Below are 14716 nucleotides of genomic sequence, written 5' to 3'. Positions count from 1 at the left end.
CCAGGGTAGCTTTATAAGATATATGTCTATCAAGACATACAAGGTGTATTTATAGCCTATTAGTGCTCCAAGGAACTCAAAAGTGTTTTGCATACTGTTTATTTATTTAATTTATTTCTACCCAACTGTTCAGGCAGCTCACAAAAAATGCTAGAAGACAACGGACGAACATACTAGAGAAAACTTTATCAAATATATATATGTGCTTAGCAGGATCAGCCATTCTTTCAGGTCCACTTAAAGCCTGAAAGAGAGGGAGCTAAGTAGAATTCTCAATGGATGGAATTCCACAAGTGTGAGGGCCACAACTGAAAAAGGTCCTGTTCCTGGTAACTGCTAGGCTGATCGCTTTATCAGAGGCGCACAACAGATAGCAGGGCACTCTAAGACCAATCTGAGGACCTGGGCAGATTCATATGGGTGTAGGGAAACGTTCAAATAACGTGGTTCCCAAACATTCAGGGTTTTAAAAGGTTAGTTACTAGTACTTTAAACTAAGCCCAGAAATGAATGGGCGACCAATGCAGCTGATGCACAATTGGGTTGATATAATCAAACAGGCTTGCATTTTGCACCAGCTCAAGTTTGCAGACTGTCTTTTAAGGCAGCCCCACATAGAGATTATGACAGTAATGTAGGCTGGGTATTTAAGAGAGTGTGTATAAGAAAGAAGCCCATTTTTCTCAGATAATTGTCCTTGGAGTGCTCTTAGCTGGGCAGCCCTCTTCAGAATCTTTACTGAACTCCCCACCCCCAATGCACAGCAAAGGGGCTGGTAAATTAGATGCTAACACCCACTATCAGTTCTTGCAAAGCACATGCAGGTGGAAGCAGAATGTATACCCATATTTAGAGCAGAAACACGGGCCTGTCTTCTTCTCCTTCATTACTGGTGAGGATGAGACACCTTTTACATGTGTCTCAAGGCCATTTACAAACACACTATCAAAACAGATAAAATAGTTTTTAAAACAGTGCAGATGCAACAACTAAAGATAGGTCTTAAAACAGTACAAAAATAACACCCAAGGCCATTTTATCCAGCTTGGAAAGTGTGTCCAAACAAAAAGGCCTTCAGTCGTTCTCAGAAAGGAGAAATAGCGAGTGTCTGTCGTATCTCAGCAGGGACGCTGTTTCGCAAAATGGGGCCAGCTACTCTGAAAGCCCTGCTCCAAGTTACTGTAGAACAGTGGAGAAGATGACTTCTGGAGAGCGTTGACCTGGAAAAGTAATGCAAGAAGAGTATTACCCGGGTATAATAACCGCTGGTGGTTGCATCAGAGCCTCTCTCTTTAAACAAATGCTCCCCATGCCAGCAGCTTCCAAGCAGAGTGCTTGAAATAATAGCCACATGGGGCACGTCACTAGATTTTCCGAGTTCTTCGTGCATAGCGAGAAGAAATATGCATTTGCTCAAAGCTCCCCCTCTATTAATTGCTGTGTGAACTTCCTCTATAAAAATCACCCGCGTCTCAACAGTAAAATGTTCCAAAAATAAATACAACAAACCATGTTCACATTACAGGTCTAATTTAAATGTAAAAGCAAGCCAACGGCAAAAGCAAGCCAACGTCCAATAACGACAGCAAACAGAAAAAGCACTCAGCAACCACAGAAAACAGCCGAAATGAAATTCTAAAGCAAACGCAGATGGCAGAATGGACACACTTTCAACCACCTGGGAGCGTTTACCTCTCTTGAAGGAGTTAACATCCTCGAAAACCATGTTGGTTATATATGACACAGGTCCGAATAATCTGCTTATCACAGATGTTTTCATGGATTTCCCCCCTCTCTCTTTCTAATGTCCAGGGAGCTGAAGCACTGAAATTCTGATAATCCTCACTGTACCTGCTGCTGCTGATCCTTCGTGGGGAGGTTATCACTCCACAGATTAGAGTCTTTTTGAAATGCTATTTCAGTAGGCTGCTGCATTCTCCTACAATTATTTCAAAGTTCACTAGATTCTCTCTCAATGAATAAATGATACCGTTGCTCTTGTATAGATGCTTACAGCGGCAAAAAAGGGGGGGCACCTGGGAAGGTCAGCAATTCTGTAACACACACTGTGTGTTGTAGTATCTGGCAGGCAGCACAATCCAACCCCCCTTCCCTTAGCCTGGGATGCTGTGTGTGTTGAAATACAGTGGTACCTCGGGTTAAGTACTTAATTTGTTCCGGAGGTCCATTCTTAACCTGAAACTGTTCTTAACCTGAAGCACCACTTTAGCTAATGGGGCCTCCCACTGCCGCTGCGCCGCCAGAGCACGATTTCTGTTCTCATGCTGAAGCAAAGTTCTTAACCTGAAGCACTATTTCTGGGTTAGCGGAGTCTGTAACCTGAAGCGTATGTAACCCGAGGTACCACTGTAGGTGGTGGTATCCCCCGGGCAAGCCCTTCCAGCCTCCTGACTCTCCTTGAATACAGGAATAGGTGTTAGCAGAAAGAATTCCTGCAATGGGGTGATTTCAGGGAGGACAGGGTGGGCCTAAGGTGGCCCAGGATTTGCAGGATCCCAGTTTCACAGCTGCCATACAATGGCATCAGGCCCAATCTAACTGATTGGGTACAGATCAGGCCTGATCATCTTGCACCTCCTATTGCAGCCACTGTGAGCAAAAGGGCTACAGATGTGGCGGTGGTTCAACCGCCCCACCCCCCCTGTTGGTGGCAGGTAGGAGTTAGGGTTGCACCCTGAGTCGTGCTCAGAACTGACCCATTGAAATCCGAGATTTTCAAACCAACCTACTGGGCACACGTGACCAGTCTGATGCAGTTTCTGAGGGCTTGCAAAAGCACACTAGAAACTCAGTCCTTTCTGTTGCAGGTCCACAGAAGTTAAATTCCTTTCAACCATACATTCAGAGATGTAAGTGCATCATGGCAATTTTCCAGGTGTCCATTTTATTCCACTGATGGAAACTCATGGATGTTTTCTTCTTCTTCTTCTTAGGAAGGGGACATCAAATGTCAAGCTGGAAATTATATACCTTGTTCACAATTACCGTATTTTTTGCACCATAACACTCACTTTTTTCCTCCTAGAAAGTAAGGGGAAATGTCTGTGCGTGTTATGGAGGGAATGCCTACGGGTGGCATGCCTATGGATTTTCCTCCTCTAAAAACTACGTGCGTGTTATGGTCAGGTGCGTGTTATAGAGCAAAAAATACGGTACCCTTTTAAGAGAGTGGCAAAAAGCAGCAATGCATTCAGATGGGATCAGGTGTGCTTAACATGGAGAGCACATTAAAATATTGCTGTGAGCCTAGGGATGTGGACAAGAGATTGATAAGGGGCCACATCTGGCTGATTGCATCCTTTGGTTAGGTAAACTACAGGATCCAAACAGTCAACTGCCTCTTGACACAGGATCTTTCGGGGAATGTTTTGAATATTCAAAATGAGCAGACATTCCCACTTTCCAGGAAAAGTTGATGCAGTCCAGGTGTCTGTGTGCAAAGGACAGGCTGTGTGTGTGGTATGAGTCAGAAACAAAGAGACAGGGAGCTGAGCAGGGATCTGTAAGGGTCTGGCTGGAATCTTACATGGGTGCAATGTCCAGTCTACAGAGGTGCATAAGCTTTGCCTCTACCTATAGTCAACCTGTCTATTTGAAAGTAAATAAGTACTGCAGACCTGGAATTTCTCATTGCTCACCAAAGAAGGGGTACGTAAGTATTCTTCAGGCCTGTGCCACCAACCCTTTGCTGCCAAGCCTTCAGCCCACTCAGTGCGCCTCCCATTGGCCTCATGGCCCCAACATCTGCGCCACCATGTCATCCTCTTTAGCCGGCAATGAAAGAGGATATCCCATGTCACAGAACGCATATAGCAGTACTATGTCAAAAAGCTGAAGAAGCTAAAGAGGCATTTTCAAAATGTGGCCTAACATAGTTTGGTTTGCCATATAAGAATTGAAATGTCTTTCGTCAGCTGCGTACAATGCAAGAGATGAATCTGCAGCAGCTACACTTGCGACCATCTTTATGGCCTAGCTCTCATGGAGGGCGTAAAGCTGTGTCTGGTCTCTGCCACTTTAGACTGCTGGTCAGAGGTCGCAAGACCGGATGAGCTTCTGCCACAATCTCAGCATCAAGTAGCAGCCAGGATTCAACCAGCATGATGGAGGTGAAGGAGCTGGATGAGCTGGTGGGATCTTATTTGGGGAGGGGGGAAATGAACGAATTCTTATGCCCCACAAATAACCCAGAGATGCATTTTAAATAAAAGGACACATTCTACTCATGTAAAAACACACTGATTCCTGGACCGTCTGCGTGCCAGATTTAGAAGGCGATTGGGCCGGATCCACCCCGGGCCTTAGTTTGCCTACCCATGGTCTGACTATGCTTTCAGGGAACTCCATTTCTCAGCAAGGATGTCAAACCCTGGCATGGCAGCCTGGGGCAAGAGAGATGAAAGGCCTCAATTGGAACAACTCACTTATCACTTCCCGTTATCTGTGCGTGATCCTGCAAGTGTTATGTCTGATCCTCCTTATTTTCCAGGCCCTGGACATGCCTGCATGCTTGCTACCCTTGCCTTTGTAAGTACTGGACTGGACTGTCTGGTTTGCTAATCCCAGTTATCTCCAGCACCCAGTCGACTGACCAACCCTCCTTCCACACTTGCTGTGTCTGAGTTCTGGCTTCCTCAAGACAGACAGACAAGCTCCCTGCATAGAAAACTAGCTGTCAGGGATATTTATTCCCGCCCCCCGACATCCAAGCCCTCTTCAGGTGAAAATCATGCATGCAGCTAACATGTGGAGCAGGGAGGGGATCAGGGTGATGCCCCGAGTTTCATCCACCCATGGCCTCCACATGTTCAGCTACAGATGTGCACAGAGCCCTACAGACATACAGTTAGCCTCCTATCTCAAGTTATTAAAGAGCAAATGATGTGTGTTTAAAAATATATATTAAAAAGTGAAAACAAGTGAAAACAACTTTGGGGAAATGATTTTGGGCAGGAAAATGACTGAAAGGGGGAAAGGGTTAAGTGCACTTTCTCTTTCAGAATCTCAAACACCCAAATCTGCTTTTCATTCTTTTAAATATCAGGGCTTTGTTGCTCATATTTCCATATAATGCAAAACAAAAAAAAATTCCTTCCAGTAGCACCTTAAAGACCAACTAAGTTAGTTCTTGGTATGAGCTTTCGTGTGCATGCACACTTCTTCAGATACAGTTTGCCAATCAAGCATTCATTTCCTCAGACTTCCACCCAATATTCACATTGCCTTCTTTCGCCACCTCTTCCCAGTCCGACAGTCAGTTCCCATATTATCCCTATTTGGGCATTCTCCCTCTCACAATTAACAAACATGTAAGCAGAGGGGGCGAGAGCGGAGTTAGCACTCGCCGGCCCTGATGTGTGCTGAAACATCATGTCCCTGCTACTCACACTGGAAGGACACACCTGCTGTACGGCACACAGGCTCTCTGTGATTTACAACCTTGTGATTTACGATCCTGTTAGTCATATGAGGGAGGACACCCACATAGGGCTTTGCTTTGCAGTTTTCTGCTGACTCTTTAGAGGAAACAGACCAGGAATAATGACTTTGGCCGTGCACTGAAACAGCTCAGATGTGAAAGTGAGCATATGGAAACCACATGGTTGACTTAATCACATGCCACTCACTGCATAATCCACCCAGAGATTTGGGATAACAGGTCACCATCGGTCTACCTAAGAAGAGGATCATACGGCTTGTGATTACATATTCACCACCACATTTCACAGATGAAAAAAGGTTAGCCATGTATGCCTGTAACATCCCTGTGTCCAAACCACCACTTAACTCCGCACACCCAGCTATGAATTGCTGAATGTTCTTCCCTGTATTTATTGACTCTGAAATAACCCATCTTTTGCTGGATACTGAAGCATAACAGTTTCCTTTTATTTAAAAAACCCAACCATCTAAGCCAACCAACACATTTACTACCTCAATTGCTAGTTATGAGGAGATCGAAGCAAAACGACCACAAGCTGATGTGCCAGTGTGCATACCAACAAAAGTTTTAACAGGTACCCCAAAAACATCTCTGGAAAGGCAAAACAGACAAAAGAGACACAGAATCAAGACAGCAGGGAAACAGGGGTCACTTCTGGAAAATCGGAACAGCTGGGTCATATGTAACTGTGCTATTAGCATTATAGTGAAAACCTCACTTGACCATTTCTTAATCCAAAACTAGAGACTGCTTCTTCTAACAGGAAGAGGGCATAGCTCAATGGCAGATAACATGCTTTGCACACAGAAGACCCCAAATTCAATCCCAGGCATCTCCAGTCAGTGCTGGGGAGACTCCTGCCTCAAACACTGAAGAGCTGCTGCCAACCAGTGTAGGCAATTCTAAACTAGGTGGACCTATGGCAGCTTCCAAGTCAGATGTCGCTCAGAGGGAAATGATGTGAAGTAAGACTAAGCCAAATGCTGTTTTGCACGTACAAGATGACGAGGTCTACAGAAAGAGAAATTAATGATTGCATTCCCGGAACAGGAAGAGCTTATTTGATGTGCTTTGTAGCAAAAAATAGCAGAGGGGAGGAAAAGCTCTTTGCTTCAGATTTAAAACAGAGGCTTTAAAGACAACACAAGTGCTTTACTCTCAGCAGCCAGGAGCAAGCAGTTCATGTAAATACTTTTAACAGCATTAATGCAAAATCTGCGAAGGACGAAACAAGCATACAGGCAGAAAGATAATCCACAGTTTTCGGGGCAATAACTGGCAGTATGGGTGGAGGGAGCAACAGCATACACAAACCAAGAGAAGAATGTAAGTAGGATTCAGGCATTCCTGGGACAATTTACCCTTTATTACTTAAATCTAACTTTGTTACTCTCCTGAATTTTAATCATGTTGCAGACTTTGGTGTTGAAAACACAAAACTGAAGCACATACTGTATGTGGCAAAAGGAAGATCATTCCAGACAGAAAAATACTTGCCCTGGAGCTGAATTTTATAGGAATGTATCTCTCTCCCGTTACAAATTTATTGTGAAATCAGAGAAAATGAAATGCAGAAAGCAGAGAGAGTGATAATTAAGTTATTAACAGTAGCCATTCACAAAACAGTTGTTGGTGATAACACAGGCACCTTGGCATTTAATTAACACATGTAGTGCAATGGAAAAAAATCCTTCTCCAGTGTCAAGCCAAAAAAAGTACAACTGAGCCTTTTGATGAATTGTGATTCAGTGGTTTCCCAGGGCAGTCTCTCTTTGAAGTTCCATTGTGCATTAGAATATAAGAGGATCTCTGCTGGATCAGACCAAAGACCCCTGTAGCACGGCATTTCTTTTCTCTCAGTGGCCACCCCAATGCCTATGGGAAGCAAGGAGACGAGCCCAACAGCACTCAACCTGGTTGCGATCCCAAGCGTCTGGTATTCAGAAGCACGTTACTTCCACTACTGGGGGTAATATAGCCATCATGGTCAATGGCCATTGACAGCCTTATCCAAGATGAATCCATCTAATCCTCCTTTAAAGCCATCCACGTTGTGGGGGCCAGGTCTACAGCTGTGTGAAGAAGCACTCTTCCTTTTGTCTGTCCGGAATCTCCCAACTTTCAGCTTAATTGGCTGAAGCCTGGTTTCAGTATTACGAGAAAGGGAGAAGAACCTCTCTCTAGTGACTTTCTTCATACCATGGATAATCCTATAACCTCTTCCATGTCCCTTCTTACTTGCGTTTCCTCCCCCCTCCCCTTGAACTAACAGAAATGCTCTATCTTCGGGATCATTTTGGTTGCCGTTTGAGAATGGTGGCTTGAAAGGAAATCACAGGCTGCATTCACACAGCAGTTTATTCCATCTCCCTGACTTCCCCCCAATTGTTAATTTCCACACGGTATTTGAGTCACATGATGTAAACACCACTTCCAGGCGGATGCCAACCGCTCCCCCCCTCCAACCCCCCCCCCAACCCAATAGTGCAACTTTAGTGCTCATTTCCGTGTTGTTTCAAATGGACTTTTTCTGGAAGCAAATAATGTGCACTAAACTTGCGCTACATTTCTGGAAGGGCTTTTTACCAGTGTTAGAAACTGAGATATGAAAGCTAGGAGCTAAATGACACCACAACGGAATGTCTAGGCACACTTTTTTAATAACAAGAATACAAAGCTGATAATGAATGAACTGCAGCTAAAACATTATGTTCATTTTTCACATGGTCTAGTCCAAGCATAGGCAAACTCCAGCCCTCCAGATGTTTCGGACTACAATTCCCATCATCCCTAGCTAACAGGACCAGTGGTCAGGGATGATGGGAATCGTAGTCCCAAACATCTGGAGGGCCGGAGTTTGCCTATGCCTGATCTAGTCCTTCCCCTGCCCACCCCCTACCACTCTAGGGCATAGCTGTCAATGTTTCCCCATTTTTAAGGGAAATTCCTTTATTCTGAATAGGATTCCTCGCAAGAAAAGGGAAAAGTTGACAGCTATGCTCTAGGGTCTCTTCTCCAGTTTTCAGAGAGTAGCTGGAAGTGGGGAGGCATAAAAAGGTCCTCCTTTCCTTCCACTCTGCAGTTTTAATCCGTACTGCGCCCAGAGCTCAGAAGCTGCTCGCTCTAATGAAATTCCTTGTGACAAAATGCACCTAGAACAAGGGGAGTTTCGAACACTGGTTTTTACATTGTGTGAAATATAAAGGAAAAATTAAGAGTTAGGGAAATGGAATTAACTGTCATGTGAATGCAGAACCTCCCATTTCCAGAACCTCCCATTTCTGATGCTATATTTTTATTTGTTTGTCTTCAATGCTCCTAAGAGCAGTTTACAAAATATTAAAAATTACACTGCAACACATTAAAATGGCCTGGAATCCACATAACACCACATGAGTAACACCTCTTCCCATTCCAGACCACCTGTGACTCAAGATCTTCCAGAGCCCCTTCTCAAAGTACTTTCTCTAACAAAGGTACATTATGTAGTCACAAAATAAAAGGGGCTGTGGGTCAATTACAGAGCACATGCCTTGCATGCAAAAGGTCCCGGTTTCATTTCTTACTATCTTTGAATACAGCTGGGAAGGACTCCAGCCCCAGACCTGTTATCTGTCACTATAAAAGAATATAGGGCTAGATCATGGGTAGGCAAACTAAGGCCCGGGGGCCAGATCTGGCCCAATCGCCTTCTCAATCTAGCCCATGGACAATCCAGCAATCAGCGTGTTTTTTACATGAGTAGAATGTGTCCTTTCATTTAAAACGCATCTCTTGGTTATTTGTGGGGCATAGGAATTCGTTCATTTCCCCCCCCAAAATATAGTCCGGCCCCCCACAAGGTCTGAGGGACAGTGGACCGGCCCCCTGTTGAAAAAGTTTGCTGACCCCTGGGCTAGATAGACCAATGGCCTGATGAAGGGTACTCCCGGACAGGGGCTTAATGTCGCAAATGGGTAATTTGGATTCCTGATAAGATTAACTTTTGATGCTGACGTCATGTGAACATTGCAAAAAGGAGAAAAGAAACACGTTCGTGCATGAACACATCCCATCATAAGTACACCTCTGAAAGTACTCTCAGCAGAGACCTTGAGAGTTCCCTTCTCCCCGCATAGGATCAGGAATAGCTCACATCTCCGACCATTAGGTATGCTGTCACTAGCCCTTCCCAGAGGGCTCTCAAGACAACAAAATATTTATATTAGTCAGGGAGATGAGGAGCATCCAGCCTGCTCCTCTTCCTCTTCTGGGACACAAGGCAGCATGCTTTCCTCCAGTTCTCCCTAGACACAAATGTGCAGTGTGAGTTCAAGGGATCTAAGCACAGCAGGGAGAACACAATCTCCCATGAGCGGTCACAAATGCACAGCAAACCCCAGCAGCCCGTTTTAAGAATGTTTATTAAGAGCACGGTTTTAAATGAGCAAAGGGGGAAAGGCAGAACAGTGCGTGAAAAAAAATAAACTTTTCAAATTTACCTGCCCTCTGCAACTGCTTTTACTTACACACTCATAAGTCACACAGCATCCTGGATGATCAGAGGGATGAGGGATGGGTGAAGAAATGCTGGCAACGTTCCATTTTTCAGTGCTCTTGACCCAGATAATTGACAGGTGGCTCTGAGCAGCCAATCACAGTATGAAAGCACACACAAAGCAGTATAAATGCATCAGCAGAATTAAAAGCAAACACTAAAACTCGAATTACAGCATCGAGGCAATGTACATATTATTAAAAAGTCTGAGAATATACCTGGCACCATGCAAGCCTCTCGCGGGGAAAGCATTTCATAGACGCCACCAGCAGGGAGACTCTTTTGCCTGTAGCCTTCAATGCTTAAGGGGTGGGTTGTTTATTTCTTATTACTGTTTTAAGCCTGGGAGGTTGGATTGGATGAAGACCAGGGTCCTTCCAACTCATTTATTCTGATTCTAAACATAGGATGCTGCCTTATATTAAGGCAGGCCACTGGTCCACCTGGCTCAGTATTGTCTACTATGCCAACTGGCAGCTTTCTAGGATTTTAGACTGGGAATCTGTCCCGGGCCTACCTGGAGATTGAACTTTGGGCCTTCTGCTTGCTTCCCAAAGATTGGAGCTGATAAAATTGGGGCTTGGAAGGAAAAAGTTAATGGGCAACAACAGCCCCCTCCCTTGGGTTTGCATGGCGGCCATTTTGGGCGCCTTGATCTCACTTCATCTCATGTGGGTCATGTGATGAAACCCCACAAAGTGGTGTCCTGTTTTTCGCCTTGATATGTTGAAGGGTAAGTGATCTGACATCCAACTTGCAATCTTTCTTTTTTTTTTTAAAGCCCTGCCACTGTGCTTTATGCAAACCAATGTATGTATTTATTATTTAACAAAATTTATAGATTGCTCCAAGCAGTTTACGATAATGATACAGGAAATGCTTTTGAGGCCTAAAGATAAAACAAGAAAGATCACACCTGCATCCTCTGTCTTGGTAGCAGAAGCTGTGGAGTGAGGTCTTACCACTTGCTAATCACCACACTTTGCAAAATGGCTGCTCTTAAAGGCACAGGGCTGAGGCTGTAACAAAAAGATGACAACCCTTAAACTACAGACATTCCTCCTGGAATTAACTGAATTTATTTTTTGCTTTCGTTAAAAAATAAAAAAAAAGTTAAGCCAAACTGGATTGCATACTCTTGAGTTTATTTCTTGCTAAGAAAGAATACACTTCAAAAACTTTTTAGCGGGGTCTTTAAAAAAGATATCTATATCTATCTGTCTGTACATCTATACAGCATATGTTTGTTCTGTATTTGACAGTGTACATCACAAACATTCTTCCTGAGAATATTGAGGCACGAGAAGCCAGCTGATCTTGTAGAAACAAGCAAAGAAAAAGAGCAGTCATTTTTGACTCCTGGCCAATCTGCTTTGTATATACTAAATCAACAAACTGGACAAGTACTTTCATGGTTTTCCCCTTTTAGGTACCTTAACTGGCCGCATCTAATCTAGATGCGCATTTCCAACGACTATTAAATTCTTTGCTAAGACTTTCTAAAAGCTGGAGCAGACACAAGGCTATCTCGCAAGCAATAAATGCTGCCAGGCCTTAGCAACAGCAGTTTATATAGGTGTTTTGGATACCATCCAAAGATTACATCAAAACCGCTCTGCTTATTGAGCGATTGAGAAGGTGCTAATCACTATATTTATATATATATCAAGCAGCCTGTGGTTTTTCCAATGGTTGTAAAGTTAAAAAGAAAAGAAAAACCCATGTATTATTTGAATCTGAACTTCAGGACATTCGTTATCAGTTAATATGTTTGGTGCAGTGCATTGTACACTGACTGGCAGCGGCTCTCCAGGGTGTTTTGAAAGGAGTCTTACCCAGAATTTGGAGATGCCAGGGGTTGAACCAGCGATCTTTTGCATGCAGAGCATGCGCTATACAATGGTACCTCTGGTTAAGAAGTTAATTCGTTCCGGAGGTCCGTTCTTAACCTGAAACTGTTCTTAACCTGAGGTCCACTTTAGCTAATGGGGCCTCCCACTGCTGCTGTGCCACCGCTACGCGATTTCTGTTCTCATCCTGAAGCAAAGTTATTAACCCAAGGTACTACTTCCGGGTTAGCGGAGTCTGTAACCTGAAGCGTTTGTAACCCAAGGTACCACTGTACTACCATTGAGCTATGGTCCTTCCCCAAAGGTCAAGCCTGACACTGTTCTTTGATACAAAGAGACACGCGTTATCTTAGCCGGTGAAGTGAGGGAGGAAAATGGGTTTGAAGGAAATGGGATGGTTTCAAAGCGGGAGAAAGAAAGTCTCCAACTCCTGCTGCGCCATGGTTGAAACAAGCCTGAATTGAAATTGATGTTTCATCTGAACCCAGGGCCCATGGTTTGTTTCCTTCAGACAAATCATAACCAGCAACCAAGGTTTGTTCTCGCTTTGTTTTGGAGAGGCAAATCAAAACCTGGATTCAGATGACTCAATAAGCCAAACACTGGCTTGTTTCATCAACAGTGCAGCTGCAGAGCGATGAGAAGCAGAAAAAGATCACTGCATAATATTTTGTCAGGGTGCACTGTGCTGCTTGTTCACATTAAAACCATCGTTTGTTTGAAACTGGTTTATTGTGGCATGCGCATTGGACCAGTGTATGCATTCTGAAGCACTTTGTGCACTGTAAATGTGAAATACAAATGCTAAGTGCTTCTATATATTTCTCATTTTTTTTCTAGCACACTGCCAGCTGTGTACTTTTTTATATTTTGTTTGGCTTTGGGCTACAGCAGGCAACCTTTCTTCCTGGTGTACACAGTTCCTTTGCTGAGAATGAATGAAATGGCTTGCAGCGCTTTTCCTTCTCTGTCTCTTCCCTCTGAAAAAGGCACCTCAGCGCCTCTGCCTTTCATCTGTCAGCACAATGCAGACCCCAGTCTGGAGTATTTAACAGGGACCCATCAGAATATTTCCTTGCAGGTTATTAGGGAACGATGTATTGACAGAGATGACAATGGGAACATTTTACTCTCTGCCAATCCACCAGGCACAGGCAAGGTGGCAGACCCTCATCATAGAGTGACAATTAGCTCCCTTTGAAAGAGTTCTCTTGCAGATGAAGTAAGGAGAGATGAGTCAGCCTGAGAATGCAGAAGTGTTTCACTGGATATGAAAATAAGCCTGCTGTTCTGGGAGGGCCATCTTTCATCTGTTAGCGACTGATGGATATTTCAAAGATTGACGAGCTGCTCTGGGGTGATTTTAATAAGAGAATATGCATATCTACAGTGGAGACTTTAAGTGGTTTAATACAAGGGCTGCACTGCATTCCCTTATGGCTAACTTTCCTGGGGCTGCATGCCAGCAGTGTGCAGGAGAAGCCAGTGCAAAATGGGTGGCGCTGTGGGTTAAACCACAGAGCCTACGGCTTGCCGATCAGAAGGTCAGTGGTTCGAATCCCCGCAACGGGGTGAGCTCCCGTTGCTTGGTCCCTGCTCCTGCCAGCCTAGCAGTTCGAAAGCACGTCAAAGTTCAAGTAGATAAATAGGTACCGCTCCGGCGGGAAGGTAAACGGCATTTCTGTGCACTGCTCTGGTTCGCCAGAAGCGGCTTAGTCGTGCTGGCCACATGACCCAGAAGCTGTACGCCAGCTCCCTCGGCCAATAAAGCGAAATGAACACCACAACCCCAGAGTCATCCGCGACTGGACCTAATGGTCAGGGGTCCCTTTACCTTTATGCCCTGCACACAACATCCACATGCACCCATTCAGATAGATGGAAGATAAGCCTTTTAAAGCCATCTAAGTTGATGACCATCACTACTTCCTGCGGAAGGGAATTCCAGAGTTGTTTATTATTATTATTATTATTATTATTATTATTATTATTATTATTATTATTATTTCAATTTATATACCACCCTTTATCAAAATATATCAAGGCAGCATACAACTTTTAAAACAATTCAATCAAAGCTAGTTTTTTGAGGGGGGGCGGACTGCATAAAAAATAACATTATAGATATGGATTGTAGCTAATGTTATTTATACACTACTTCTCAAACCAGTGATGGGAGTGCAATACATCCAGAGTAAATGGGTGTATATACACAGCCTATGTCCAGTCTTTATTGAACATGCATTCTGATTTGTTTACAGGGTGGTTCTATGACAATGAGCTTAGAATCACAGAATTGTAGACTTGGAAGGGAGCACAAAGGATTATCTAGCCTAACCCCATGAAATGCAGAAAGCTTTTGCCCAACATGGGGCTCAAACTCGCAACCCTGGGGCTAATAGTCTTGTGTCCTACCGACAGAGCTACTCATACCTGCCTGTGGGAAGCTTGCAAGCAGAAACTTCTAAAAGACTCCAAATGCAAAGCAATTTGAAAGCTGAAATATAATTAACTAAAAAAGCTGAATATGGATAGCTCGTACACCCCAGGTAGTGTGGTTGCTGACCTTGAGCCAGACATCCTGTAGAGTCAAGTCAAATGGGCCTTAGAAAGCACTGCAAATAACAAGGCCAGTGGAAGTGATGGTATTCCAGCTGAACTATTTAAAATTTTAAAAGATGATGCTGTTAAGGTGCTACACTCAATATGCCAGCAAGTTTGGAAAACTCAGCAGTGGCCAGAGGATTGGAGAAGATCAGTTTACATCCCAATCCCAAAGAAGGGCAGTGCCAAAGAATGCTCCAACTACCGCACAATTGCATTCATTTCACACGCTAGCAAGGTTATGCTTAAAATTCTACAAGG

Source organism: Podarcis muralis, chromosome 8 (assembly GCF_964188315.1).
Source record: "Podarcis muralis chromosome 8, rPodMur119.hap1.1, whole genome shotgun sequence".
Lineage (NCBI taxonomy): Eukaryota > Metazoa > Chordata > Lepidosauria > Squamata > Lacertidae > Podarcis > Podarcis muralis.
The sequence above is the reverse complement of the archived record's forward strand: the minus strand, read 5'-3'. Positions refer to the sequence as shown.